This window comes from Macaca mulatta, chromosome 10 (genome assembly GCF_049350105.2).
Source record: "Macaca mulatta isolate MMU2019108-1 chromosome 10, T2T-MMU8v2.0, whole genome shotgun sequence".
Taxonomy (NCBI): domain Eukaryota; kingdom Metazoa; phylum Chordata; class Mammalia; order Primates; family Cercopithecidae; genus Macaca; species Macaca mulatta.
In genome coordinates, this window is record NC_133415.1 from 8,758,621 (window position 1) to 8,784,191 (window position 25,571).

Here is a 25,571-nt window from a genome sequence, read left to right on the forward strand (position 1 = left end):
ACTGATTCCTTCATTCGAAGTGTATTTATTAGGCACCCACTAAGTGCCAGGCTCTTTCTCAGGGCTAGGATAGAGGTTCCATTTTCTCAGTGGCTTAGGCACCGGATCATCAGCAGAGTGAGAGGATGGGCGTCAGCACTCAAGAGGTCACCCAATGGTTTCATTTTTTGCAGTCTTTGTTGTCCCAGAGGAATAAGAACTAAAATCACTAGTATTGTGACATGCTGGAAATACGGCATCTTCCAAAGATGATAATATACAGTTTTGTGATACACAAATTGTGTGTGTTACATTCCAATTCCTCACATTGAATAAATTACCAATAGCAATATGCTGTGAAGATGGGCGAGATGAGAGTGAAGAGGAGAAGGTATAGAGAAAGGATGTGGCGGCGTTAAGGATACAGCAAATAACTGGAATTCCGCAAACACTGGGGTGATGCAGGCACGCCCTTAGAACGGTCCCGGCAGAGGGCGGTGGGGTCAGGCCGACCCGGGTCCCAGGGGTGACAGCGTCCTTTCCCCACTGCAGGACATTGAGGTACTCAACCCTCTGAACCTCAGTTTTCTCATCAGTTACATGGGGAAAACAGGATGGTAACCCGTAATACTGGCGGCGCGGAGGCCGGGGAGCGATCCCTACCTGTTGGCCCGCGGGCTGGGGACGGTCCGCACCCGCTCCAGGGAGGAGCGAGGGTGCGCGGGCCGGGTCGCCGGGACCCAGCAGGGGTTCTGGTGATCGGGACCCGAAGGGCAGGGCGAGACGGGCGGGACGGGCGGGGCGGGGCGGCGCTGACCCCGCCCCGGGCCGGAGGGGCGGTGCTGCCTCCCGCCGGGCCCCGGGCATTGCCCTCCGGCCGCCGAGCCGCCCGCCCGCCGGCGCCCCGCTGTCCGCTGCCAGCTGCCGCGGGAGCCAGAGGTACTAGGGGCCGCGCCGAGGGTGCGGGGGGCGGGGGCTCCATGCAGATCCTGCGGCTCCCTGTGGGGAGGGGGCGCCTCGGGAAGGCAGGGGCTGGGGGGACCGCGAGGGGCGGAGGTGCTGGGCCGCCGCCCTAGCCCGGGCCACCTGTTCTGGAGGCGACATTTGTGCGCGCACGAACCCCGCGGGGCGGTGCCGGCCACCGCCTCCACCCCAACTGCGCCCCGAAGTGGAGCGCAGCGGCTGGACCCGGAGCCCCGGCCCTCGCGGGCAGGACGCTCCTGGCTCCGGAACCCTCGAGGGCAGCCCCTCCCGGTTGGGTCCCGGGGCTGGAGAGGGGGCGTCGGGGAGAAGTCAGGTTCGAGGCAGGCTCTGCCCGGCCACCTTGGGCGAGTCGTGCCCCTCCGTCCGAGGGAGGCCTGGGCGCCGGGCGGTGCTCGCCCCGGAGCGGATGCGACTGGGGACGGGGATGGAGAGCGTCCGGCAGGAGGGGGCTTTGCCGGGCTGGAGGCGTCGGCGCCGGCCTTGGGGAGGGTGAGGATTTGAACCTGCCCAGAAGCTGGAAGGGCCCTCCCCATGCGGGAAACGGCCTGGGTACAAGCTGGGCACAGAGCGAGCCGGTTGGAGTCGCCCGGCCTCCGCGCTCGCCTGGGATCCACAGGCGCCCCTCCCTCCTCTCCAGCTGGGGAAAATTGAGGGCTGAGCGGGAGCGGAACTGGGCTTGGGAGAGGCTCTGCTGGGGCACCTGGTTCCAGCGCCCATCCCATTTCACTGCCAGGGCCCTTCCCTCAGTTTCATCACCTGTCATCCGGGGGGATAAGTTCCCACCGCCTGGATAGTCTCGGCTGAGCCTCTGGCCCTGAGTGGGTTAAAGCGCCATCTCCCGTGCACCCACCTTTCCCTTACGACACCCTCTCTGCGGCTTCCTCCGCTCCGCCAATGTCGAGTGATTGACTGTTCCGCGAAGGCCCCTTGGGGTCACTTACCCTGCATTCAGCAAATAATCCCGAGCACCTGGTGTGTCTCAGGCCAGGTCTGGCCTTCCTGTTCCGCCACCAGCTGCTCAAAGACTACCCCTATGTCACCTCCTCCCAAAGAATGGGGGGGCGCCACCTTGCCCAGAGTCCCATAGCAGAGTGCCGATGGAGCCAGGCCTCCCTCAAGATTTCCCACAACCCTCTCCAGCCTCAAACCTTCTCCAGGACCCGAAACCCCCTCAAAAGGGGGTCCCCAAATCAAAGGAATACAAAGGAAAACAAAATATAAAGGTAAAGAAAGGGAGAGGAGAGATGGAATCCTCTCTGTCATTAGTTTTTTGTTTTTTTAGGGTCTCCCTCTGTCACCCATGCTGGAGTGTTGTGGCAACTCATTGCAGCCTCAAACTGCTAGGCTCAAGCAATCCTCCCACGCCAGCTTGCTGAGCTGAGACTGGGGGCACACACCACTACACCCAATGTTGTCATTAGTTTGTCTCTCAAACATTTTTCTAATGCCTTGGGTGCCTGTCGTTTCTTGTCTGATAGGACAGCTCAGTATTAGAGGATAAACTCCGAAATGGACAGCCATCTAAAAAATATGTTTTGTTTCCTTCTACTAATTGAAGCCCTCTAGCTGCTAGTTTAATGGGTCCATTAATTTCCAGTTCGTGTGATGGGCCCTGGGACCCCAGTGTGGGGCAGGGTTGACAGAATCTCTGCAGGTGGTTTGTGTGGAACACAGGAGGTTGTGAACGACCACATCAGCCCCAGCTAGCAACTCCCAAGCCCACCCGGCCATGGGGCCACTGGGTTCAGACCTCCAAGGACGCAGTTCAGCTGGGGATGCAGGTCCCTGAATGTGGTGGCAGGTGGACGGCTCCACCACCAAGCTGGCCATCTGAGTTCTGAAGTGTACCTCCTCTCACTCTTCCCAGCTGCCTCCTTCTTTGGGGACTTCCTAGGTGTGCTCACAAACTCCTGTTGATCACCCTGCATTTTCATCGGCTCACCGCATCCTTCCCTCCAGATTGGAAGCTCCTGGAGGGAAGGAGCCTTGTCCAGATCCCAGAGCCCAGTGCCAGGCCTAGCACCTAGCAGGTGCTTGCTGAATATCGTTTGAATGAATTAACCGAAAGAAGTAGGAAAAATCATTCCTGTTTGCATACTTGTAGATAACTATTGTTAACATTTGCCTTTTTTTGCCAGACCTTTAAAAACACGTTTTCCCAGTCGGGCGCGGTGGCTCATGCCTGTAATCCCAGCACTTTGGGAGGCTGAGGCGGGTGGATCACTTGAAGTCAGGAGTTCGAGACCAGCCTGGCCAATGTGGTGAAACCCCGTCTCCACTAAAAAAAAAATACAAAAAATTAACCAGGTGTGGTGGCACGTGCCCGTAATCCCAGCTACTCAGGAGGCTGAGGCAGGAGAATCGCTTGAACCTGGGAGGTGGAGGTTGCAGTGAGCCGAGATCACACCACTGCACTTTAGGCTGAGCAACAGAGCAAGACTCTGTCTCCAAAAAAATAAATAAAATAAAACAAATAAATAATAATAAAATAACACGTTTTTCCATATTTGAATATGTCTATATAAAATATTTTTCCATTGGTATAATTTCATGAGCATTCCTCACCTCAAACATTTTTTATATTTTTCAATGCTTACATTTTGCTACATCATGTTGCGTTATTGGATCTCTTTTGACTTTTTAAAAATATATTTGGCTCTTTTTGATAATGTTACATTGAATTTCTGCGTACATTTATACATGGCCAGATCTTTCCTGGGAAGGAATTAACCTGGTAATCAGTGCGTATGAACTTCTAGAATGGCTGTATCTAGACCCAACTAGATATTTCTTCGTATTTCCTAGAAATGAAATTCCTGGGTCAGAGTATGAGCAACCAGGTTCTTTGTGTGTTGCTTATTGATTGGTTTGAGTTGATCAATAAGGTTTTGCCCCTTGTCTGGTTTCTGTGTGGCAAAGATCTTTCCCCAGTTTATCATTTGGCTCTTATTTGTGGGGGTGTGTGTGGGTGTATGTCTGTGAGAGAGAGAGATAGAGAGGAGCAGCAAGTTTTTTAATTTTATCTGTGTGTGTGCTTTCTGATGAGGGAAACCTGGCGGCATTTATGAGCTGATGGAAAAGCCAGAAGAGAGAGCTCAGCTCCCTCAGACCCGGGAGAAGGAGGGACAGGTTAACAGGCTGAGGTCTCTGAGGACTGAGGAGGTGGGAGGATGCCGTGCTGCTCCCAAGGGACCTCCTGAGCTGGTGAGGACAGGAGGCAAGAGGGAGGGGCTGGGGGGGGACACTTGATGAATTGGCTTTGATCTTCCCCAGAGAGAGTTGGGGAAGGCCCCAGTCCCTCGGTGCTTCCTTCCTGGGAGGGAGCAGGTGTGAACACTCCCATTGACGACTATGCAGGGAGGGGAGAGCCTAGTTCAGGGGGAGTCCATGCAGAGCCAGGTTCAAAGCAGGCTGTCCACATACAAACCACATGCCCTTGGGAATTGCTCTTCTCTCCGAGTCTCCGTTTCTTGTAGCTATTAGGAAGTGGCAGCTCTTTGAGTAAGTGCCCTTCCCTCTCCCATCCGCCGCCTTTGTCTTCCCTATGGACAGACCCTGGGGGTGCAGAAGCTTCCAGCTGTCCAGTTGGCCACAGGACTAGGGGAGCCCCCTTCCCTTCCAGACCAGTGTCCACATACCCTCCCCTGTGCCAACACACCTTCCCCTGTGCCCACATTCTCACCCACCACAAGCCTACTCCAGCAGGAGCACCACAGCCTTCTGGGGTCATGATGAGCTGGCAGACAGGGAGCCAGGTGGACCAGCACATGAGAGCGAAACAGGAAGAGTGTCTGTCTTCACCTTCGCTGTTTGAAAGTCATTGTCCCAGATATAGGTATAGGACCCAGAGAGCCCCAATCATCTGTGACCATCATCTGTTCCTTCCCCTTCAGTTTGGGGTGGGCCTCTTTCCACTGAGCTCCCACTAGGTACCAGACACTGTTACCTGACCTTACCAGACCCTCTCAGCCACCATGCTCTGTTATTCCCGTTTTACAGACAAGGAGACTGAGTCTCAGAGTCAAGCGCCTCCTCTTGGCCACAGTGAGATTGAGCCGCTAGCCTGGTGCAACCCCAGGCGAATGAGGCTGAACTACAGGTAGACTCCTTTCCCCCAGCAAAGGGTGTTTGAACCCCGCTCTGCCGCTGCCCAGCAGGTCTTGGTTTCCTCCGCACTTACACTGTAGTTAATCATAAGAAGACCTGCCACACGCGATGGTGAGGGATTAAGCAAGTCACAGCAGAAAACCACTTTGACCAGCGTCTGCACAGGGTCAGTGCTCAGAAAATACACGCCATTGTTATTATTAAACCACACAGCTCCAGGCCTGACAGTGAGCTTTTAATAAATGTTAACTCAACACTGGAGAAGCCTTCTCACCCCGTCAGCAGTGCAAGCAGAAACAACAATGAGATCACATTTGCCACTCACCCGAGTGGTGGAGAGGACGGTCATGCAGCCCACTCACCCTCCTATGCCCTGGGAGAGCCTGTGGTGAGGCAAGTGTGCCCTGAGCCTGGAGTAGGAGCGGGAGAGAGCAGGTTAGGGCTCCATATCTGAAGCTTTAAATTATATTTCCAAGGCCAGGTGCGGTGGCTCACACCTGTAATCCCAGCACTTTGGGAGACTGAGACGAGTGGATCACCTGAGGTCGGGAGTTCAAGACAGCCTGAGCAACATGGAGAAACCCTATCCCTACTAAAAATACAAAATCAGCTGGGTGTGGTGGCGCATGCCTGTAATCCCAGCTACTTGGGAGGCTGAGGCAGGAGAATCGCTTAAACCCGGGAGGCAGAGGTTGTGGTGAGCCGAGATTGCGCCATTGCACTCCAGTCTGGGCAACAAGAGCAAAACTCCGTCTCAAAAAAAAAAAAAAAAAAAAAAAAATTGTATCTTTCCAGCCAGGTGTGGTGGCTCACACCTATAATCCCAGCACTTTAGGAGGCTGAAGGGGGTGGATCGCTTGAGTCCAGGAGTTGCCTTTTTTTTTTTCCAGTATAACTTTTGAGACAGGTTCTGGCTCTATTGTCTAGGGTGGAGTGCACTGGGGCAATCATGGCTCACTACAGCCTCAACCTTCTGGGCTCAAGCGATCCTCCCACCTCAGCCTCCTGAGTAGCTGGGACCACAGGCACCCTCCACCATTCCCTGCTAATTTTTTTATTCGATTTTTTGCAGAGAAGGAGTCTCATTATGTTGCCCAGGCTGGTCTGGAGCTCCTGGGCTCAAGTGATCCTCACGCCTCCACCTCCCAAAGTACTGGGATTACAGGCATGAGCCACCTTGCCCAGCCCTAAATTACATTTCCTTTAACCCACAGGGTTCTCTTCTAGGAACCAGTCCTATAGAAGCTATTAAGGACCTGCTCAAAGATATAAGTGATGGTTACCATGGTGTTGTTTATAAAAGCCAAAAAGATCAAAACCACATTTCTGGTGGTCAAGATAGGAAATGTATGAAAGGAAGGCAGAAACTGTCTTAAAATGGGATACAATGTTGCCTTGGAATTTATGGTGTGAGGGCTGTATTGCTTTCTTAGATCTCTAAGACATAAGTCACATTGTAGCACTCCCAAAATCATCCCAATCAAAAGGCAAGTCCTTCAGCAGCTCTCAAGGTCTCCCCCCGCCCCACCCTGCACCTGGCCACCCCGTGGCCCACCCTCCCCTTATCTTTCTGACCTCCTCTCCTGGAAACCCCCAAGCCCACATACTCTGCTGTTTGCTCAGTCCTCAGCCACACTCGCCCCTGGATCTTTGCACTCCCTGGTCTTCCTCCTCCCTGAGTCACTTCCCCCAGGGCCCCACAGTGTGCTCCCTGGTTTCCTTCAGGCCTCAGCACAAATGTCCCCTTTTCAGAGTGGCATCCCCTAACCCAACTGTATGTAGTAGCCCCTGTCCCGCAGCCCATCTCCCCGAGTGCATTTTTCTCCTGGCACATTTTATCCCCTGATGTATTTCTTTATTTATTTTCTTTTTCTCTTTCCTTTTCTTTCCTTTCTTTCTTTTTTTTTTCCAGCCTGTAGTGCAGTGGCACCATCTTGGCTCACTGCAATCTACGCCTCCTGGGTTCAAGTGATTCTCCTGCCTCAGCCTCTCGAGTGGCTGGGATTACAGGCAAGCGCCACCACGCCCAGCTAATTTTTGTATTTTTAGTAGAGATGGCGTTTCACCATGTTGGCTAGGTTGATCTTTTTTTTTTTTTTTTTTTTCTTGCTCTGTTGCCCAAGCTGGTGTGCAGTGACGAAACCCTGGCTCAGTCTTCTGGGCGCAAGCAAACCATCCTCCCACCTCAGCCTCCCGAGTGGCTGAGACTACAGGCCATGCTAATTTTTGTATTTTTTTGAAGAAACGGGGTTTCACTGTGTTGCCTAGGCTGGTCTTGAACTCCTGGGCTCAAGTGATGTTCCCACCTTAGCCTTACAAAATTCTGGAATTACAGGAGGGAGCCACCATTCCTGCCATTTATTTATTTATTTATTTATTTATTTTTTCTTTCTTTTTTTTTTTTTGAGACGGAGTCTCACTCTGTTGCCCAGTCTGGAGTGCAGTAGTATGAGCATAGCTCACTGCAGCCTCAGCCTTCTGGGCTCATGCAATCCTTCCACCTCAGCTTCCCGAGTAGCTGAGACTACCACGCCTGGCTAATTGTTTTATTTTTATTTTTTGTAGTGATGTGGTCTCCCTCTGTTGCCCAGGCTGATACTGAACTCTTGGCCTCAAGATTCTCCTGCCTCAGCCTCCCAAAGTGCTGGAATTACAGGCATGCTCCACTGTGCCTGGCCTCTGACTAATTTTTTTATTTTTATTTCTGTTTTTTGTAGAGATGAGGTCTTCCTGTGTTGCCCAGGCTGGTATTGAACTCTTGGCCTCAAGATCCTACCACCTTAGCCTCCCAAAGTGCTAGGATTACAGGTGTGAGCCACCTCGCCCAGCCAGCACCTGATGTCTGACTGTCTGCCTGTCTTTTTTTTTTTTTTTTTTTGATGGAGTTTCACTCTTGTTGCCCAGGCTGGAGTGCAATGGCACAGTCTTGGCTGACTGCAACCTCCACCTCCCTGAGTCTCATTCTCACAGAATTTCTCCTGAATCAGCCTCCTGAGTAGCTGGGATTACAGGCGCCCACCACCACACTTGGCTAATTTTTGTATTTTTAGTAGAGATGGGATTTCGCCATGTTGGCCAGGCTGGTCTCGAACTCCTAACCTCAGGTGATCCACCCACCTCGGCCTCCCAAAGTGCTGTGATTACAGGTGTGAGCCACCGCGCCCAGCCAGCACTTAATGTTTTTCTTCACTAATTTTCCCCTACTCGAATGTCAGCTCCATGAAGCCAAAGACAATTCTTCTCTTCCCTGCTATACATATTCCCTGACCTTGGAGAGGGGCCGCCACCACATCGGCACCCAGGCACTTGTTGGATGAACGGTCTAGGTGCTAAGGGCAGTGCTGGGGACTTGTCTGGTTTCTTTCCAGGAGACTTCTTGCACGAGGTTGAGCAGAAACTCTCACCTGTGAGTTGTCACCTCCTGACTTCTTTAATTGTCTTCTGCACCCTTGGCCTTGACCCAAGGGGGCAGGTGGCACAGAGCTGCTCTAAGAGGTCAGTGATGTTGGCTCCTGATGGAATGGACAGAGGTGGTGCTAGCAGACCAGATTAGGAAGGTCTTTCTAGAAGGGTCCTAAGAGATTGTCTTTTCTTTTTTTTTTTTTTTTTTTTGAGACGGAGTCTCGCTCTGTCGCCCAGGCTGGAGTGCAGTGGCGCGATCTCGGCTCACTGCAAGCTCCGCCTCCCGGGTTCACGCCATTCTCCTGCCTCAGCCTCCCGAGTAGCTGGGACTACAGGCACCCGCCACCTCGCCCGGCTAATTTTTTTGTATTTTTAGTAGAGACGGGGTTTCATTGTGTTAGCCAGGATGGTCTCGATCTCCTGACCTCGTGATCCGCCCGTCTCGGCCTCCCAAAGTGCTGGGATTACAGGCTTGAGCCACCGCGCCCGGCGAGATTGTCTTTTCTAAGCTCTTTATTTTACAGATGAAGAAGCTGAGGCTCAGAATTGAGGGGGAGGCTACAGAGCAGGATGTAGAAGAAAGAAGACAGGCCCTTTCTCAGGCAGTATCATTAGCAAAGATGGTTAATGACAAGAACACCCAGTAGGTGATGCTAGGGGAGCAGGGGGAGGATGAGCACTCTCTTTTGCTGCTATTTTTGTTGTAGTTGTTGTTTTTTTGAGACGGAGTCCCACTCTGTCGCCCAGGCTGGAGTGCAGTGGCATGATCTTAGCTCACTGTAACCTCTTCCTCCTGGGTTCAAGTGATTCTCCTGCCTCAACTTCCCAAGTAGCTGGAATTACAGGCGTCCACCACCACACCCAGCTAATTTTGGTATTTTTAGTAGAGACGGGGTTTCACCATGTTGGCCAGCCTGGTCTTGAACTTCTGACCTCAAGTGATCCAGCCACCTGGGTCTCTCAAAGTGCTGGGATTACAGACATGAGTCACCACACCCGGCCTTGCTACTGGATATTTTTAATCTTTAAGACAGTAAAACAGGTGAAAGCGAAGCAACATGGGAACTTTCTTTCAAATAGAATGAACTCAGTACTCTTCTAACTCAGACCTAGATTTCTAGATGCCCTTTCCATGGGCATTGCATTTGCCAGGCAAGATTACCCCGTGAAGAACTTTCCCTGAGACTTGCATCTCTGGGATCTCCGTGCAAAGCGAGTGACCCAGTCAGAAAACATATCCACATCCAGGCAGCCTGGCACGACAGGATATCCCCATATGTGCATGTGCATGTGTCCAGAGTAAAGGTGTAGGAGCCCAGATTCAAGGTCACTTAGTACTTTCTGAACTGAGATAAAACCCAGTGGGGGGCGTTGTGGGGAATTTCACTCTGCCCCTGAGAAGCCAGCCCCACCCAGCCAGATCCAGCCTCCTGCATAGAGCTAGAGTGACCCTGGGAGGGAAGGATGGCCTCAGGGAAGGAAGAAAGGCGCTCTTGGGACTGGCAAGTAGTCAGGTACTTTACCACGAAGAGCTAAAGGCATGTGACTTGATTTGTACCTTCAAATAATGAGGCAGCTGAAATTTGCATCGCATAGAGTTTATAGTTTGCAAAGGGCATTTCCCAGGATTAGTTATCACATTTGATCCTGGCTTTGTGGGCAGGACTGGTATCATTTACTCATCCTTTCAAAAAATATGTATTGGGACCAGTCACGGTGGCTCATGCCTGTAATCCTAGCACTCTGGAAGGCCAAGATGGACGGATCACTTGAGGTCAGGAGTTCGAGACCAGCCCGGCCAACATGGTGAAACTAAAAATACAAAAATTAGCCGGGCGTGGTGGTACTTGTCTGTAGTCCCAGCTACCCGGGAGGCTGAGGCAGGAGAATCTCTTGAACCCAGGAAGTGGAGGTTGTAGTGAGCCAAGATCATGCCACTGCATTCCAGCCTGGGCGACAGAGTGAGACTCGGTGGTGGGGAAAAAAAAAAAAAAGCAAAAAACAGAAAATATGTATTGAGCACTTACTATGTGGTAGGATCTGTGCTGGCCCCAGAGGAGACGACAGTGAGTAAAAGCAGCATTGGTCTGCCCATTTCCATGGTCTCGTTGCATCATTGTTTATTTAATCAGCCTCTTCAAGAAAGACCTTGGGTTGTTTCTAATCTTTTGCAACTGCAAACCTGTGACCTTGTGCAAATGTCACATTCATCTGTAGGATAAAGGCCCAGAGTGAGATAGACGTTGTTAAATTGTCCTCTGCAGCCGCTGAACACTGTTTTGTTGCCCACTGGCTGTGTATGAGCATGCCTGTTTGCTCACAGCCTTGCCAAAAGAATGTGTTAAGTGTTTTGGATTTTTGCTAATCTGATAGGTGAGAGATGCTATCTGAGTATGTCCATTTGCATTTCTCTACTTATAAAAAGATCCTTGCTCTAGCTGACTTGTTTAGAGGTCATATTTTGTATGTATGTGAATTGTCTTTGCCCCTTTTTTTTGGGGAGTGTTGGTCTTCTTCCCTGAGCTTACTATTAGTGCCCAGGTATGAAACTGTGTATTCGTACTCTCTGGAGTATGAAGCTAGTTCCTGGCTTCTGTGTTAATCTGTATAATTTTGTTAAGGAAGTGTCCATTGATTTGTAATTTACTAAGTATTGGCTACTCTGTTAAATGTTTTTTGGAGTCACCAGGGATGATTTTTCTGCTTAGATCTATTTAATATGATGAATTATATTCATGATTTCCTAATTATATTGAACCATCCTTACATTCTTTGAATAAACCCCACTTGCATTCCTGAATCACCCCCATTTTTTATTTTTGTAATTTTTTGAGACAGAGTCTCATTGTATCGCCCAGGCTGGAATGCAGTCTGGTACAGTCTTGGCTCCCTGCAACCTGTGCCTCACAAGCTCAAGTGATTCTTGCGCCTGAGCCTCCTGAGTAGCTGGGATTACAGTTGTGCCCCACCACACCAGGCTAATTTTTGTATTTTTAGTTGAGATGGGTTTTTGCCACGTTGGCCAGGCTGGTCTCAAACTCCTGGCCTCAAGTAATCCACCTGCCTCAGCTTCCCAAACTGCTGGGATTACAGGCATGAGCCACCACACTTGGCCTCCTTTAATTTTAATGTGCTGCTGAATTCTATTTGGTTATATTTTATTTTGGATTTTTACAATAATATTCATAAGTGAAATTAGTCAGAAGGATATTCTGTGAAGCCGTTGTCAGGTTTTGGTTTAAGTATTTGCTTTATTTAAATTTTTTTTTGCCTGGCACAGTGGCTCATGACTGTAGTTCCAGCATTTTGGGAGGCCAAGGCAGGTGGGAGCCTAGGAGTTCAAGACCAGCCTGGGTAACATGGTGAAACCCCATCTCTACTAAAAATGAACCTGGTATGGTGGCATGTGCCTGTAGTCCCAGCTACTCAGGAGGCTGAGGTGGGAGGGGCGTGTACTTGAGCCTGGAAAGTGGAGGCTGTAGTGAGCCATGATCATGCCACTGCATTCCAGCCTGGGTGAGAGCAGACCCTGTCTAAAAAAAAAAAATATATATATATATATATATATATATATATATTAAACTTTCCTTTCTATGTGTTGCTGTTTAACAGTTTAAACATTATCTGTTATTTCAGAGTTTTCCAGGATTCCCTCCCAAAATGTTTTGCCCTGGTGCTTTTGTTTTGTAATGGTAGTCCTTTTGTAATTCTGATTCTAATGTGGAAGTTGTCCTGTGTAGATTAGCTATGTCTTCTGGGATCCATTTGATTTATTATTTTTCTCCAGAAATTATTTTATTCAGGTTTTAAATGTTATTTGCTAAGTACTGTCTTATTTTTTAAAATAATTATCTGCTTATTTGGTTATTTTCCCATTTGGCATTTCCTAGTTTGTATGGGAAGCTTTCTCCCCACCCTCTTATCTTGATTAGGTTAGTTGGTGGTTGTACATTTTATTGGCTTTTTTTCCAACGAGCCAGCTTTTTACCTTATTTATTAGTTCTACTGCTTATTTCTTCCCTAATTTATTTCTTCTTTATTCCCTCCCTCCCTTCCTTCCTTCCTTCCTTCCTTCCTTCCTTCCTTCCTTCCTTCCTTCCTTTTCTTTCTCCCTCCCCTCCCCTCCCCTCTCCTCCCCTCTCCCGTCTTCTCTCTTCTTGAAACAGGGTCTTGCAGTGTCATACAGGCTGGAGTGCAGTGGCACCATCATGGCTCACTGCAGTCTTAACTTCCCAGGCTCAGGTGATCCTCCTGAGTAGCTGCACTGCAGGTACACACCACCACATCTGACTAAGTTTTTTTTATTTTTTGAGAGGGAGTTTAGCTTTTGTTGCCCAGGCTAGAGTGCAATGACATGATCTTGGCTAACTGCAACCTCCACGTCCTGGGTTCAAGCGATTCTCCTGCCTCAGCCTCCCAAGCAGCTGGGATTACAGGCATGCGCCACCACACCCAGCTAAGTTTGTATTTTTAGTAGAGACGGGGTTTTTCCATGTTGGTCAGGCTGGTCTTGAACTCCTGACTTCAGGTGATCTGCCCAGCTCAGCCTCCCAAAGTCCTGGGATTACAGGCGTGAGCCACCGCACCCAGCCTTTTTTTTTTTTTTTTTTTTTTTTTCCTATAGTGACAAGGTCTCACTGTGGTTCCCAGGGTCTCAAACTCCTGGGCCCAAACGATCCTCCCACCCCAGCCTCCCAAAATGCTGAGATTACAGACAGGAGCCACCATGACCAGCCATTGTTTCTGTTTTTCATTTTGTGGTTCTTTTTCTAACATTTTTAAACCGGTGCTTTATTTATTTTTATCCTTTCTGTTTTAATTGTTATATACACTGGTGGCTAAAAATATTCTGATCATTTGCAAATATTCATACATCTGCTGTGGCTGTATCCTGTAGATATGGATACTTGGTGTTTTGGTATTTATTGTTGTTGTTGGTGGTGTTACATTTTGAGATAGAGTCTCAGTCACTCAGGGTAGAATACAATGATGCAATCTTGGCTCACTGCAACCTCCGACTCCTGGGTTCAAGCAATTCTCGTGCCTCAGCCTTCTGAGGTAGCTGGGACTAGATGCGTGTGCCACCATGCCTGGCTAATTTTTTGTACTTTTAGTAGAGACCAAGTTTCACCACGTTGGCCAGGCTGGTCTCAAACTCCTGTCCTTAACTGATCCCCTGCCTCAGCCTCACAAAGTGCTGGGATTACAGGCGTGAGCCACCACACCCAGCCTGGTGTTTTTATTATTTTTATTTGCTAGAAATCCCATATATTCAATTTTTTAAAAATTTCCTGATTTTTAAATTAATTTCTAGTGATATTGCCTCATAACCGTACATTTTAAAAATATTTTTTGGATGTTATTGACATTTTCTTTGGACTGAATATGGTCAGATTTCATGATTGTTCCATCAGCTCAGCTCTTAAAAAGAAAGCACATTATCTATCACTATGGTAGAGAGTTTGAAATATTATAGTACCTTACTGATTATCTTATTTCAGTCTTCTGAATTCTTATTTCTGTTTATGCTACTTAACATTTCTTGGACTGAAAGTGGTAAAATCTCGGCCGGGCGTGGTGGCTCAAGCCTGTAATCCCAGCACTTTGGGAGGCCGAGGCGGGCGGATCACGAGGTCAGGAGATGGAGACCATCCTGGCTAACTCGGTGAAACTCCGTCTCTACTAAAAAATACAAAAAAACTAGCCGGGCGAGGTGGCAGGCGCCTGTAGTCCCAGCTGCTCGGGAGGCTGAGGCAGGAGAATGGCGTGAACCCGGGAGGCGGAGCTTGCAGTGAGCTGAGATCCGGCCACTGCACTCCAGCCTGGGCGACAGAGCGAGACTCGGTCTCAAAAAAGAAAAAAAAAAAAAACTGGTAAAATCTCTTATTAGTGTTTTGATATTATTTATCCTAGTAGCTCTGTAATTTTTCTATTCTGAAAATTGTAGCAGTATTATTTGATACATTGTAAATTATACCGTTAGCATAATAAATTGCCCTTTGGCTCATTTAGTGATGTTTGTTGTGATTTTGCATCATTTTATATTGAGATTATTGCCCCAGCATTTTGTTTGCATTTGCTTTTATATCTTTGCTTTTTTCTTTCTTTTTTTTTTTGAGACAGAATCTCTTTCGCCCAGGCTAGAGTGTAGTGGTACCATCTCAGCTCGCTGCAACTTCTACCTGCTGGGTTCAAGTGATTCTCCTGCCTTAGCCTCCCAAGTAGCTGGGATTACAGGCACGCGCCACCACGCCCAGCTAATTTTTTGTATTTTTAGTAGAGAGAGGGTTTCGCCCTATTGGCCAAGCTGATCTTGAACTCCTGACCTCAAGTGATCCGCCTGCCTCGGCCTCCCAAAGTGCTGGGATTACAGGCATGAGTCATTGCGCCCAGCCTTGTGGCAATATTTTCATAGTGAATTTTCTTTATATATAAGCGAGTGTTTGTGCTCCTCACCCCCGTTTCCATTTTGTTTTATACCTTTAAATTTTTTTCCATATTTGAATTAGTTGAATTTTCCTGGAGTGGCAATTAACAGGAGGTTTTGGTGGAAATTGGGAGAGGAGCCAGGACAATTCTTTGGGTTTCTCTGGTGAAAGGCTCCCTCCTCTGTTGCCATGGTAATGGGCTGTGCTTTTAAAATATGGCCTTTCTCTGTATCCACTCCTTTTTCACCTCCAGAACCTAACCTGTCTCAAGAGGTCACCTGCCTCCAGCCCTGAGTACTCCCAGTTCTTTCTGGCTGTAGCTCCTGCCTTCTGCCATCTCCCTTTTAGAAGTGGCCTTTTCTGGGGTCCTCCACGCCTGAGCGCACCCCCTGCCGTCCCCCACCGCCTGCGCCATTGCCATGTCTGCTGCTCGCGGGTGCTTTGGGCCACACTCACCTGTGGTTAGGAGTTTGTGGGTTTTCCCTGCCTCTTAGTTGCTTTGTATAATTTGGTAGAAGAGGGAAAGTTCAGAACTAAGCTGCTGCCTTATTCCTCCTGGAATGAAGTCCACCTCCCTGAGTTTTCTGTTTGTGGCGTCCACGCAGAGAGCAAGGCCGCCTGCTTGATTCCCGGCTTCTGAGGCGTTAAAGCCTTGGGAGGAAGAATATTTTGTAACCTCTGCTCTGAAAAGAGCCCTTCTGCCCTTCTTTTTTTTTTTTTTTTTTTTTTTGAGACAGAGTCTCGCTCTGTCGCCCAGGCTGGAGTACAGTGGCGGGATCTCCGCTCACTGCAAGCTCCGCCTCCTGGGTTCCCGCCATTCTCCTGCTTCAGCCTCCTGAGTACCTGGGGCTACAGGCACCGGCCACCACGCCCGGCTAATTTTTTTGTATTTTTAGTAGAGATGGGGTTTCCCAGTGTTCGCCAGGTTGGTCTCGATCTCCTGACCTCGTGATCCGCCCACCTTGGCCTCCCAAAGTGCTGGGATTACAGACGTGAGCCACTGGGCCCGGCCCCTTCTGCCCTTCTTACAAACAACAGCTCTTTTTTGGGGGGGGGTGTCCAGAGTCTCACTCTGTTGCCCAGGCTGGAGTGCAGTGGCGCAAACTTGGCTCACTGCAATCTCCGCCTCCTGGGTTTAAGCGGTTCTCCTGCCTCAGCCTCCCGAGCAGCTAGGACTACAGAAGTGCACCACCATACCTGGCTGATTTTTTGTTTTTCTTTTTTTGAGACAAAGTTTTTTTGCTCTTGTTGCCCAGGCTGGAGTGCAGTGGCGCAGTCTCAGCTCACCAAAACCTCCACCTCCCGGGTTCAAGTGGTTCTCCTGCCTCAGCCTCCCGAGTAGCTGGGAGTACAGACCTGCACCACCATGCCCGGCTAATTTAATTTTTGTATTTTTTAGTAGAGACAGAGTTTCACCATATTGGACAGGCTAGTCTTGAACTCCTGACCTCGTGATCTGCCCACCTTGGCCCCCAAAGTGCTGGGATTACAAGCATGAGCCACCGCGCCCGGCCACAAACAGTCCTTCTTATGACAATACTTCCTCCTAAAAACTGTCATTCTTACTTCTTGGGTAGAAACATTGTATGTATTTGTGCCCTGGAAGACTGTGGGGGCTAGGGGTGGGGAACAGGACACTGGGTCCTCCAAGCACGGTTTGGAAGGGCATTAAGTTTTCACACCAAGAGGGGTCTGAGTTCCAAGACCAAGGAGCCCACCCCCTCCTTTGATGGACAAAGCAGTGAAGGTCCAGGGAGGGGCAGAGGTGGGTCCAAGGTCACGTTGCCAAATCTTAGCAGGTGGGGAAGCTGTCAGGCAGGGCCTGGGTTTGAATTCTGTACTCCGTGCTGTTTCTTGGCTCTGTGGCCTTCCACCCCAGATCCCTCAGGGTTCTTGGCGCCTCAGGTCTGTGCTAAGGTGTTACTTATCACATGTAGGTTAGCAGCAGGTGCTCACGCGTCCCCCCAAGGTTAGAGCATTTGGTTAGCCTGCACCTGCCCCGCCCCCTCCCCCCGCCACTGTGCAGAAGGGAATCCGAGGCCCAAAACGGAAAGTAACCTGTCTAAGGTCACACGACAAGTCATATTCCCGACCTCACTGGTGAGTGGGCTGAGGTCAGCTTCCTAGTTCTGCACTTTCAGAGTTTTCAAAACACTCCTTATTGCAGGCCGGGCATGGTGGTTCACGCCTGTAATCCCACCACTTTGGGAGGCTGAGGCCAGTGGATCACAATGTCAGCAGTTCAAGACCAGCCTGGCCAAGATGGTGAAACCCCATCTCTACTAAAAATACAAAAATTAGCCAGATGCGGTGGCAGGTGCCTGTAGTCCCAGCTACTCGGGAGGCTGAGGCAGGAGAATCACTTGAACCCAGGAGGCAGAGCTTGCAGTAAGCTGAGATCATGCCACTGCACTCCAGCCTGGGCAACAGAGCAAGACTCCGTCTCAAAAACAACAACAAACAAACAAAAACGCTCGTTATTTATTTAACACATGTGGCTGAACCCTAGGCTGGGCTAGTCTCTGCCCCCAAGGCATTGACAGCCTGGTGGGGACAGCACACAAACACACACACACACACACAGTAGGGCAGCACGCACACACACACACGCACACAGTGGGGCAGCACACACAGTGGGACAGCATGTTCACACACACACACACAGCAGGGGAGCATGTGCCAGCCAAGGCTGCAGCGTGGAGAGCAGGGGTGCTGCAGCCAGCAGACCACACTGTAATGTACCCCGGCCTGAGTACCACTGTGGCCCCTTAACTATTCTGAAAGTTAAACAAGGGAGCAGGGCTGGGATTGGCTGGAGTAATCCCTGCATCCCTTACTGGGAGTCAGGCTGAGCTAAGACAGCCTGCCGAGCCCATTGTTTGGGCCAGGACCTCCTGACTCCACCAGGTGCGTCCTCAGCAAGTGGAGGAACCCAATCCGGCGGGCATTTCACCTTTTCTGCATGAAGGCTCCTGACCCTTTGTCTCCCACTACATCCCCTCCCCAAAACCACCCAGTTCCAGTGAGTCCAGGTGTCCTCTTCCCGGCAAGCGGGCTCCCATGCCAGTTGGGGGTAAAGAGTGTGTTCCAGCCGGACACAGCGGCTCACACCTGTAATCCCAGCACTTTGGGAGGCCGAAGTGGGCAGATCACCTGAGGTAAGGAGTTCCAGAACATCCTGGCGAACATGGCGAAACCCCATCTCAACTAAAAATACAAAAAAATTAGCCCGACGTGGTGGCACATGCCGGTAGTCCCAGCTACTTGGGAGACTGAGGCAAGAGAATTTCTTGAACCCGGGTAGCGGAAGTTGGCAGTGAGCCGAGATCGCACCACTGCACTCCAGCCTGGGCGACAGAGCAAGACTCCATCTCTTAAAAAAAAAAAAAAAATCCCTCTCCTCTGGTGGGGGAGCCCCTTTTTCTGGTGGGGGAGCCCCTTTTTCTGGTGAGGTCACAAGTCCTCAACAGTGGCCGCACATCTAGGTGCCTTCAGTCCTGTGAGTCTGGCCCTGGCCCTCTCTATCTCCTGCCATTGCAGCCCCACCCCTGATACGATGTTTTGGGGTCAGAGACCAAGAAAGGCATCCTGGTGTCCGCTGAGGGGGATGAGGAGGGAGAAAGGAGAGAGAGAGAGACCAACCTGGAGTGGCAGGAGTGAGAGAAAGAGCGGAGGGACTAGGAGTTCTGGGGAGAAAAAGCAGGAAGAAGACACAGATCAGGGGGATGAGACATTCATTGACTGACTGAGGAGGTCATCAGAAGATTCCATCATTGATTTCTAGGTTCTCCTTTCCTCTTGGGTGGGCTGTGCAGGGTGGGATCCACGTGTCGTGACAGTGTCGTGTGGGTCTCTGTCTCCTTCCCTTGACTCTGCTTGCCTCAGGGCTGGCTTCATTCCCAGGCAGCCTCTGCCCGGACGGTTCCTGGCTCACACCTAGTGACCCTATGGGAAGCACATACCTCTGCTTGGCCCGGACTGCATTCTGGGTGCCTCAGCCTGACCACTGCGGCCAGGGGAATGTGGTACTATCATTAGCCGGACCTGAGTCAGTGCTCACAGCAACAGCCAGGGAGCGGGGCCCCCAGGCAGGGGTGGCTTCCCACAGGACAGCAGGTGTTCTCAGGAGGATGAATGGGTGCGGGGTAGGTAAACCTAGATGACCCCTCTGCCTCCACTACAGAACAGCGGCGCATGTGACTTTGCTCTTTCCTCTCCTGCTGCGGCGGGAGCCTTCTCCACGGAGCTGCCATGTTAGTGATGTTCAAAGCCACGTGTGACCTTAGGGTCATGGGGACCCTGGAGAAGGTAGTATGAGAAGTTTCCTTTCTACCTCACCCTGGCCAGGGTTCTACCTCGGGCTCCTGTCTAAGTCTGGGACCCAGCTGAGACCTGACCACACTTAATCCCCACAGCAACCTGTGACCTGAACCAAGGTTCAGAGAGGTGGCCTGTCTTGTGGGCACGTGGCAGGGCCAGGAAGGAAGCTCAGGATGTTGGTGCGGGCCTTTGTCCTCCAGGCCTGGCCACATAAAGTCCTGCTCAGGAAGGAAGCCGTGAGGCAATGAGCTGGGAGACGCTGGGGGAGAAGCCCACCTTGGTCCCTGTCTGACCAGGCAAGGGTGGAGGTGGATGGGGAGGGGACCCAATTTGGCTCCACTAGAGGCCAGTGTGACCGTGGGACAGGGATGGCAGGCTCTGACGGTCCAGTTGGTGACAGCTGTGGGACTGGGAGCATGATAAAGAACATGCTACGTCCTGGCTGCATGTCCCTGCTTCCTGACCTTAAACACTATCCTGAGTGGCCCCTCCCTCCCAGCCCCATCACAGACGCCCACCAGTTCCCCTGCCAGAGGAAAGGCCTATGACACAATGGCCGTGGCCACATCTGTTGAGGGCCTGCTCCGTAGGCTGGGCCCTGGAGATGCATTGCCTCCCTCCATCCCTCCAAAGTGGAGTTAATCCCATTTTGTGGGCAGAGAGAGACTAAGGTTCAGAGAACGAGCATGGCCTGACTGCAGTCACATGGCTGGTGACACAGTAGGAACCCCTGTGTGACCCTGGTGCTGGTGTCTTTCACCTCAGAGGTCTGGGGTCACAATCACAAGTCAGCAGGGGTGGCTACACCCCAGCCTGGCCATGCACAGGGGCCAGCTCCTTATCTGGAGGCTTGGAAGCCACGGCAGGATCCAGCCATGGTCACTGATGCGCCCCCCTTGGCCATTCCTGGGCCTGTTTATCCCCATATCCCACCGTGGCTTTGCTCCTGAAGTTCCAGTTCCTGGGCCCTCCTGTTGAGACCCCAAGAACATGAGAAGAGCGGAAATAGCCTCTGGCTCTCCTGGAAGGCCACTCCCCATCTCATCGGTGTCTGTTGAGCTCCTGCTGTCCGCTAAACCTGCGTCAGCACCAGGAACAGAATGAGAGCGAGGAGCCCCCGCCCGTGAGGACTGAGATCACGGAAAACACACACAATCATTTCCAGGGGATGAGGGCTGCGCTGGGCGCGGTGGCTCCATCTGGTCTCACCACTGAGCCCTGGAGCCCCCGTCTCCTGGGTGGATTGCTCCCTACCTCAGGAACAGCCCATCTCCAGTGACCCACTGTGGGCCAGTGTTGGTGTAGGCCCCTGGGTTAGTCGGGGTTCTCCAAATAAACAGAACCAGTCGATGAGAAGATGAAATAAGACGTCTCAGCTCAGCAGTGAGGCAGGAGAACAGGGGCACATTCCTCCGTCCTCAGCCTTTCCTTCTACTCAGGCCCTCGAGGGTTGAGGGGCCACCCACACTGGGGGCCATCTGCTTCCCGAGTCCGCTACTCGAATGCTAATCTCATCCGGAAACACCCCCAGACACACCCAGGAGTAGTGTTTAATTGGGGCACCCTGTGGCCTGGTCAAGTTGACACATGAAATTAACCATCATAGCCCTGACTCTGGTTTGGAATAAACATCTCTGAAGGCCAGCCCAGCTACAGCACTCCCCGGGGACTGGCCGAGGCCTCTGTGGTGACGACAGCCTCACGGCTCAGCCTCTCTCTCTGCGCAGTTGTGCGGCCCTTGCCCTCACGGGGACCCAGAGCCCTCCCCAGGCCCTGCATGGGGCTCTCCAAGTCCTCAGTGAGCTCCCTGGGCCAGGTCCATGACCAAGGAAAGGAAATGTTGAGGGACGTGACCAAGAGTCACAGGAGGGTCATGGTCACTCACGCCAAGGGGCAAGAAAGAATTCAGGGCGAGTCTGCAGTGCAAAGTGAAAGCAAGTTTATTACGAAAGTAAAGGGGCCAGGCGCAGTGTCTCACGCCTGTAATCCCAGCACTTTGGGAGGCCGAGGTGGGCGGATCACGAGGTCAGGAATTCAAGACTAGCCTGGCCAACATGGTGAAACCCCATCTCTACTAAAAATACAAAAAATTAGCCGAGCATGGTGGCACACACCTGTAATCCCAGCTACTCAGGGGGCTGAGGCAGGAGAATTGCGTGAAGCCAGGAGGCGGAAGTTGCAGTGAACCGAGATTGGGCCATTACACTTCAGCCTGGGCGACAGGGCAAGACTCTGTCACACACACACACAAAAAAAACGGAAAGGAATAAAAGAATGGTTATGCCATAGAGCAGCCCCTAGGGCTGCTGATTACCAATTTTTATGGTTATGTCTTGATGATAATGCTAAACAAGGGGTGGATGATTCATACCTCCCCTTTTTAGACCACATAGGGTAACTTCCTGACATTGCCACGGCATTTGTAAACTGTCATGGTGCTGGTGGGAGACTAGTAGAGAGGACGACCAGAGGTCAGTCTCATGGCCATTTTGGTTTTGGTGGGTTTTGGCCGGCTTCTCTACTGCAACCTGTTTTATCAGCAAGGTCTTTATGACCTGTTTTGTGCTGAACTCCTATCTCGCCCTGTGACTTACAATGCCTTAACTGTCTGGGAATGCAGCCCAGTAGGTGTCAGCCTCATTTTACTCACCTCCTATTTAAGATGGTGTTGGTCTGGCTCACACGCTTCTGACACCTTTTTCCCTCTTGGGGCCTCTGTGTTCCCGTCAGGACATCGGAATCTCCAAGGGCACAACCCTGGTGCTCTGGGAGCCTCTCTGTCAGCACTCAGCCTGGATGGAGGGCTCAGTGCGGACTCCATTTCGTTGGGTCATGGTTGGCCAGTGCTAGGCTGAGCTGGGCTGGACACAGGGCGGGAGGGGTAGCGCCCTTACTGTAGGGACAGGTGGGGGTGCAATTCGTGTAGGGATGAAAAGCACCAGCTTGGAGGGCCTTTCCTAAGCCCTTGGGCCTGGCCCCTGATATTGATACCCCTAGTTGGGGCCTGCAGAGCTGGTGCCAAGAACCTAGCCAGTAGGAGTCTGACCCAGCCTTTGGCCCTCTGTCTCCATTACCCTGCACCTCTCGATTTTTTTTTTTTTTTTTTTTGAGATGGAGTCTCGCTCTGTCGCCAGGCTGGAGTACAGTGGTGCAATCTCAGCTCACTGCAATCTCTGCCTCCCAAGTTCAAGCAATTCTCCTGCTTCAGCCTCCTGAGTAGCTGAGACTACAGGCGCACAGCACTACACCAGCTAATTTTTGTATTTTTGGTAGAGACGGGGTTTCACCATGTTGGCCAGGATGGTCTTAATCTCTTGACCTTGTGATCCGCCCACCTAAGCCTCCCAAAGTGCTGGGATTACAGGCGTGAGCCACCACGCCCGGCCATGCCCTGCACCTTTCCTCACTCCTCACTTCCTGCCTAAGATGAGTCATGGGGGATCCTGGTGGTGGGAACCATGGAAGGGCTTAGAGCAGGGGAGTGGCCACAGTAACAGGCTAACTGGGAATAGCTCCCTGGTGACAGGGTGGGAAGTGGTGAGCCTGGAGGCAGGGGCAGGCAGCAGGAGTGTGCCAGGCCCAGCTGACAAGGCCCAGGACATAGGCTGCAACTGTGAGGCCTGTCTCGGGGGCCAGGAGCATGCTTTGGGCCTGAGGTCACCCGGGTATTGGGCTGCGGCCAACTTGGCCCCATATACAGTTTCTATTCCTGGGTCTTGGGCTCTGACACCAAATATGGCGTGGCTCGAGTCTGGCACCCCCAACTGTGGTCCGACGACATATCCTGCCCCTCCAAGTGGGCCCGGACCCCGCTTACACCATGGAGTCAGATCATGCCAGCACTCGGGGCCCCCAAGCAGGCAGGGGCCCCTGCTGCTGCTCCTGGACCTCCAACTGTTCACCTGTTCGCATGGTTCACATGGGTTAAAAGTACTCAGGACCAAAATAGCCCCTCTCCCTGCAAAAGAAAGACAGGGGCAGGGGGCACCATGTCTTAGTTACACCACAGCCCTGTCCTTGCTACCCGCATCCCAGGGAGCTCACCCAGCCTCTGCCCCCCACTTTTCTCACTGGCCCACTTGGTCACACAGCAGTCTACACACTCATTGGTTCGCTCTTACTGGTCACCCACTCGTTAATTAATCCATTCATTTGCTGATCATTCATTAATTCACTCATTGGTTAACTCATGGAGTCACTATTTATTGACTACATACTAAGAGCTGGGCACTGTTCTACTATTCTAGAGCTGAACAAAACACAAAACATACCTATCCTCATGGTGTTATGTTCTAGACAACCAAAGCAAATAAGTAGGATGTACTGTGTGTTAGAATAAGTGCAAGGATGAGGAAACTAACGAGGGGGCTCTGAGGTGATGGGGGCAGTTGGAAATTCAGGGGGCCCAGGGAGGACTTGATGAGAAGGGGACTTTTGAGTGGGCACCTAAGAGAAGAACCTTCCAAGCAGAAGGACAGCAGGTGCCAAGGCCCTGGCAGCCAGGTGTGGCTGGGGCACAGGTGACGGGGAGAGAATCAGAACATGAGGTCACGGGTATGGGGTACACATGGCACCCAGCGGGTCAGGGCCTCCCATCACTCAGGGTCTAAGCTGAGAGTGACGTGGCCGAGGTACTTGTAAAGCATCCTGCTGGCTGTCGAGGGAGTGGGTCAGGGTGAGCCGTTTTCCCATGTGTCTGCTGCATGCTGGGAACCTAGCTGGGTGCCGGGGAGAGAAGATACAGGTGCACACTAGATTCTTGTTCCCATGGTGCTTGCAGAGGTCTGGAGCCACCACTGTCTCCTCCATCTGACCTGCTCATCTGCTTAACCAAGTGTCACCTCCCTGAGGGAGTCACCGTCTTGTTTCCTTTTTTCTTTTTCTTTTTTTTTTTTGAGACGGAGTTTTTTTTTTTTTTTTTTTTTTTTTTTTTTTTTTTTGAGGCAGAGTCTCACTCTCTTGCCCAGGCTGGAGTGCAGTGGCCAGATCTCAGCTCACTGCAAGCTCCGCCTCTCGGGTTCACGCCATTCTCTTGCCTCAGCCTCCCGAGTAGCTGGGACTACAGGCGCCCGCCACCTCGCCCGGCTGGTTTTTTTGTATTTTTTAGTAGAGACGGGGTTTCACCGTGTTAGCCAGGATGGTCTCGAACTCCTGACCTCGTGATCCGCCCGTCTCGGCCTCCCAAAGTGCTGGGATTACAGGCTTGAGCCACCGCGCCCAGCTTGAGACGGGGTTTTGCTCTTGTCGTCCAGGCTGGAGTGCAGTGGTGCGATTTCAGTGCACTGCAACCTCCGCCTGCTGGGTTCAAGCAGTTCTCCTACCTCAGCCTCCTGAGTAGCTGGGATTACAGGCATGCACCACCACGCCAGGCTAATTTTGTATTTTCAGTAGAGACAGGGCTTCTCCATGTGGGTCAGGCTGGTCTCGAATTCCCCATCTCAAGTGATCCACCCGCCTTGGCCTCCCAAAGTGTTGGGATTACAGGCGTGAGCCATCGTGCCTGGCCCCCTTTTTTTTTTTTTTTTTTGAGACGGATTCTCGCTCTGTCGCCCAGGCTGGAGTGCAGTGGTGCGATCTCTGCTCACTGCAAGCTCCGCTGTCTCCCGGGTTAACGCCATTCTCCTGCCTCAGCCTCCCTAGAAGCTGGGACTATAGGCGCCCACCAGCACGCCCGGCTAATTTTTTTTTTGTATTTTCAGTAGAGACGGGGTTTCACCATGTTCACCAGGATGGTCTCGATCTCCTGACCTCATGATCTGCCCACCCCAGCCTCCCAAAGTGCTGGGATTACAGGTGTGAGCCACCGCACCCAGCCTTTTTTTTTTTTTTTTTTTTTTTTGGAGACAGAGTCTGGCTCCGTCACCCAGGCTGGAGTACAGTGGCGCAACTCGGCTCACTGCAACCTCCGCCTCCCTGGTTTTCAAGTGATTCTCCTGCCTCATTCTCCTGAGTAGCTGGGATTACAGGTGCGCACCACCACACCTGGCTAATTTTTGTATTTTTAGAAGAGACAAGGTTGCACCACGTTGGCCAGGCTGGTCTTGAACTCCTGATCTCAAGTGATCCACCTGCCTCGGCCTCCCAAAGTGCTGGAATTACAGGCGTGAGCCACCACGCCTGGCTTCTTTGTCTGTTTCTAAATGGTGCCCCCACCAGACTGAGAACTCCTTCAGGGAAAGGCTGTGTCTGATTCTCCCCTTCTCCCAGGTACCAGTGCAGGGCGTGCCCCTGTTCCCTGAGTGTCCCCTGAGAGGTGGAGCGAGTGAATGTATCAGTGAACACATGAGCCCCAGGCCTGACCTGCCTGTGTGGCCAGGGGGACGAGGCCTCTGAGAGCCAGCGACCTGTCTC

At 51.6% G+C, this 25,571-nt stretch overlaps 1 protein-coding gene and 1 long non-coding RNA gene across 7 annotated transcripts in view; one reads left to right on the forward strand and one right to left on the reverse strand.

Annotated features, from left to right (window-relative positions):
- The first annotated feature begins 404 nt into the window (after positions 1 to 404).
- The window catches only part of A4GALT (alpha 1,4-galactosyltransferase), a 28,843-nt gene continuing 3,676 nt past the window's right edge, over positions 405 to 25,571 (forward strand). For 2 of the 6 annotated variants that reach the window (XM_077949441.1, XM_015150499.3), the window contains exon 1: positions 805 to 918. The gene's annotated coding sequence lies outside the window, so the exon portion shown is untranslated. Of the gene's footprint in view, positions 541 to 773; positions 919 to 25,571 lie in introns of those variants that run through there. The other 4 variants (XM_077949442.1, XM_015150498.3, XM_028827644.2 and 1 more) reach the window with 4 other exon arrangements.
- LOC144331623 (uncharacterized) overlaps positions 10,458 to 25,571 on the reverse strand; it is a 71,172-nt gene continuing 56,058 nt past the window's right edge. Inside the window, exons 2-3 of the long non-coding RNA XR_013398933.1 lie at positions 15,862 to 15,938; positions 10,458 to 10,620 (exon numbers count right to left, since the gene is read on the reverse strand). This is a non-coding gene — a long non-coding RNA (uncharacterized LOC144331623). The remainder of the gene's footprint in view (positions 10,621 to 15,861; positions 15,939 to 25,571) is intronic.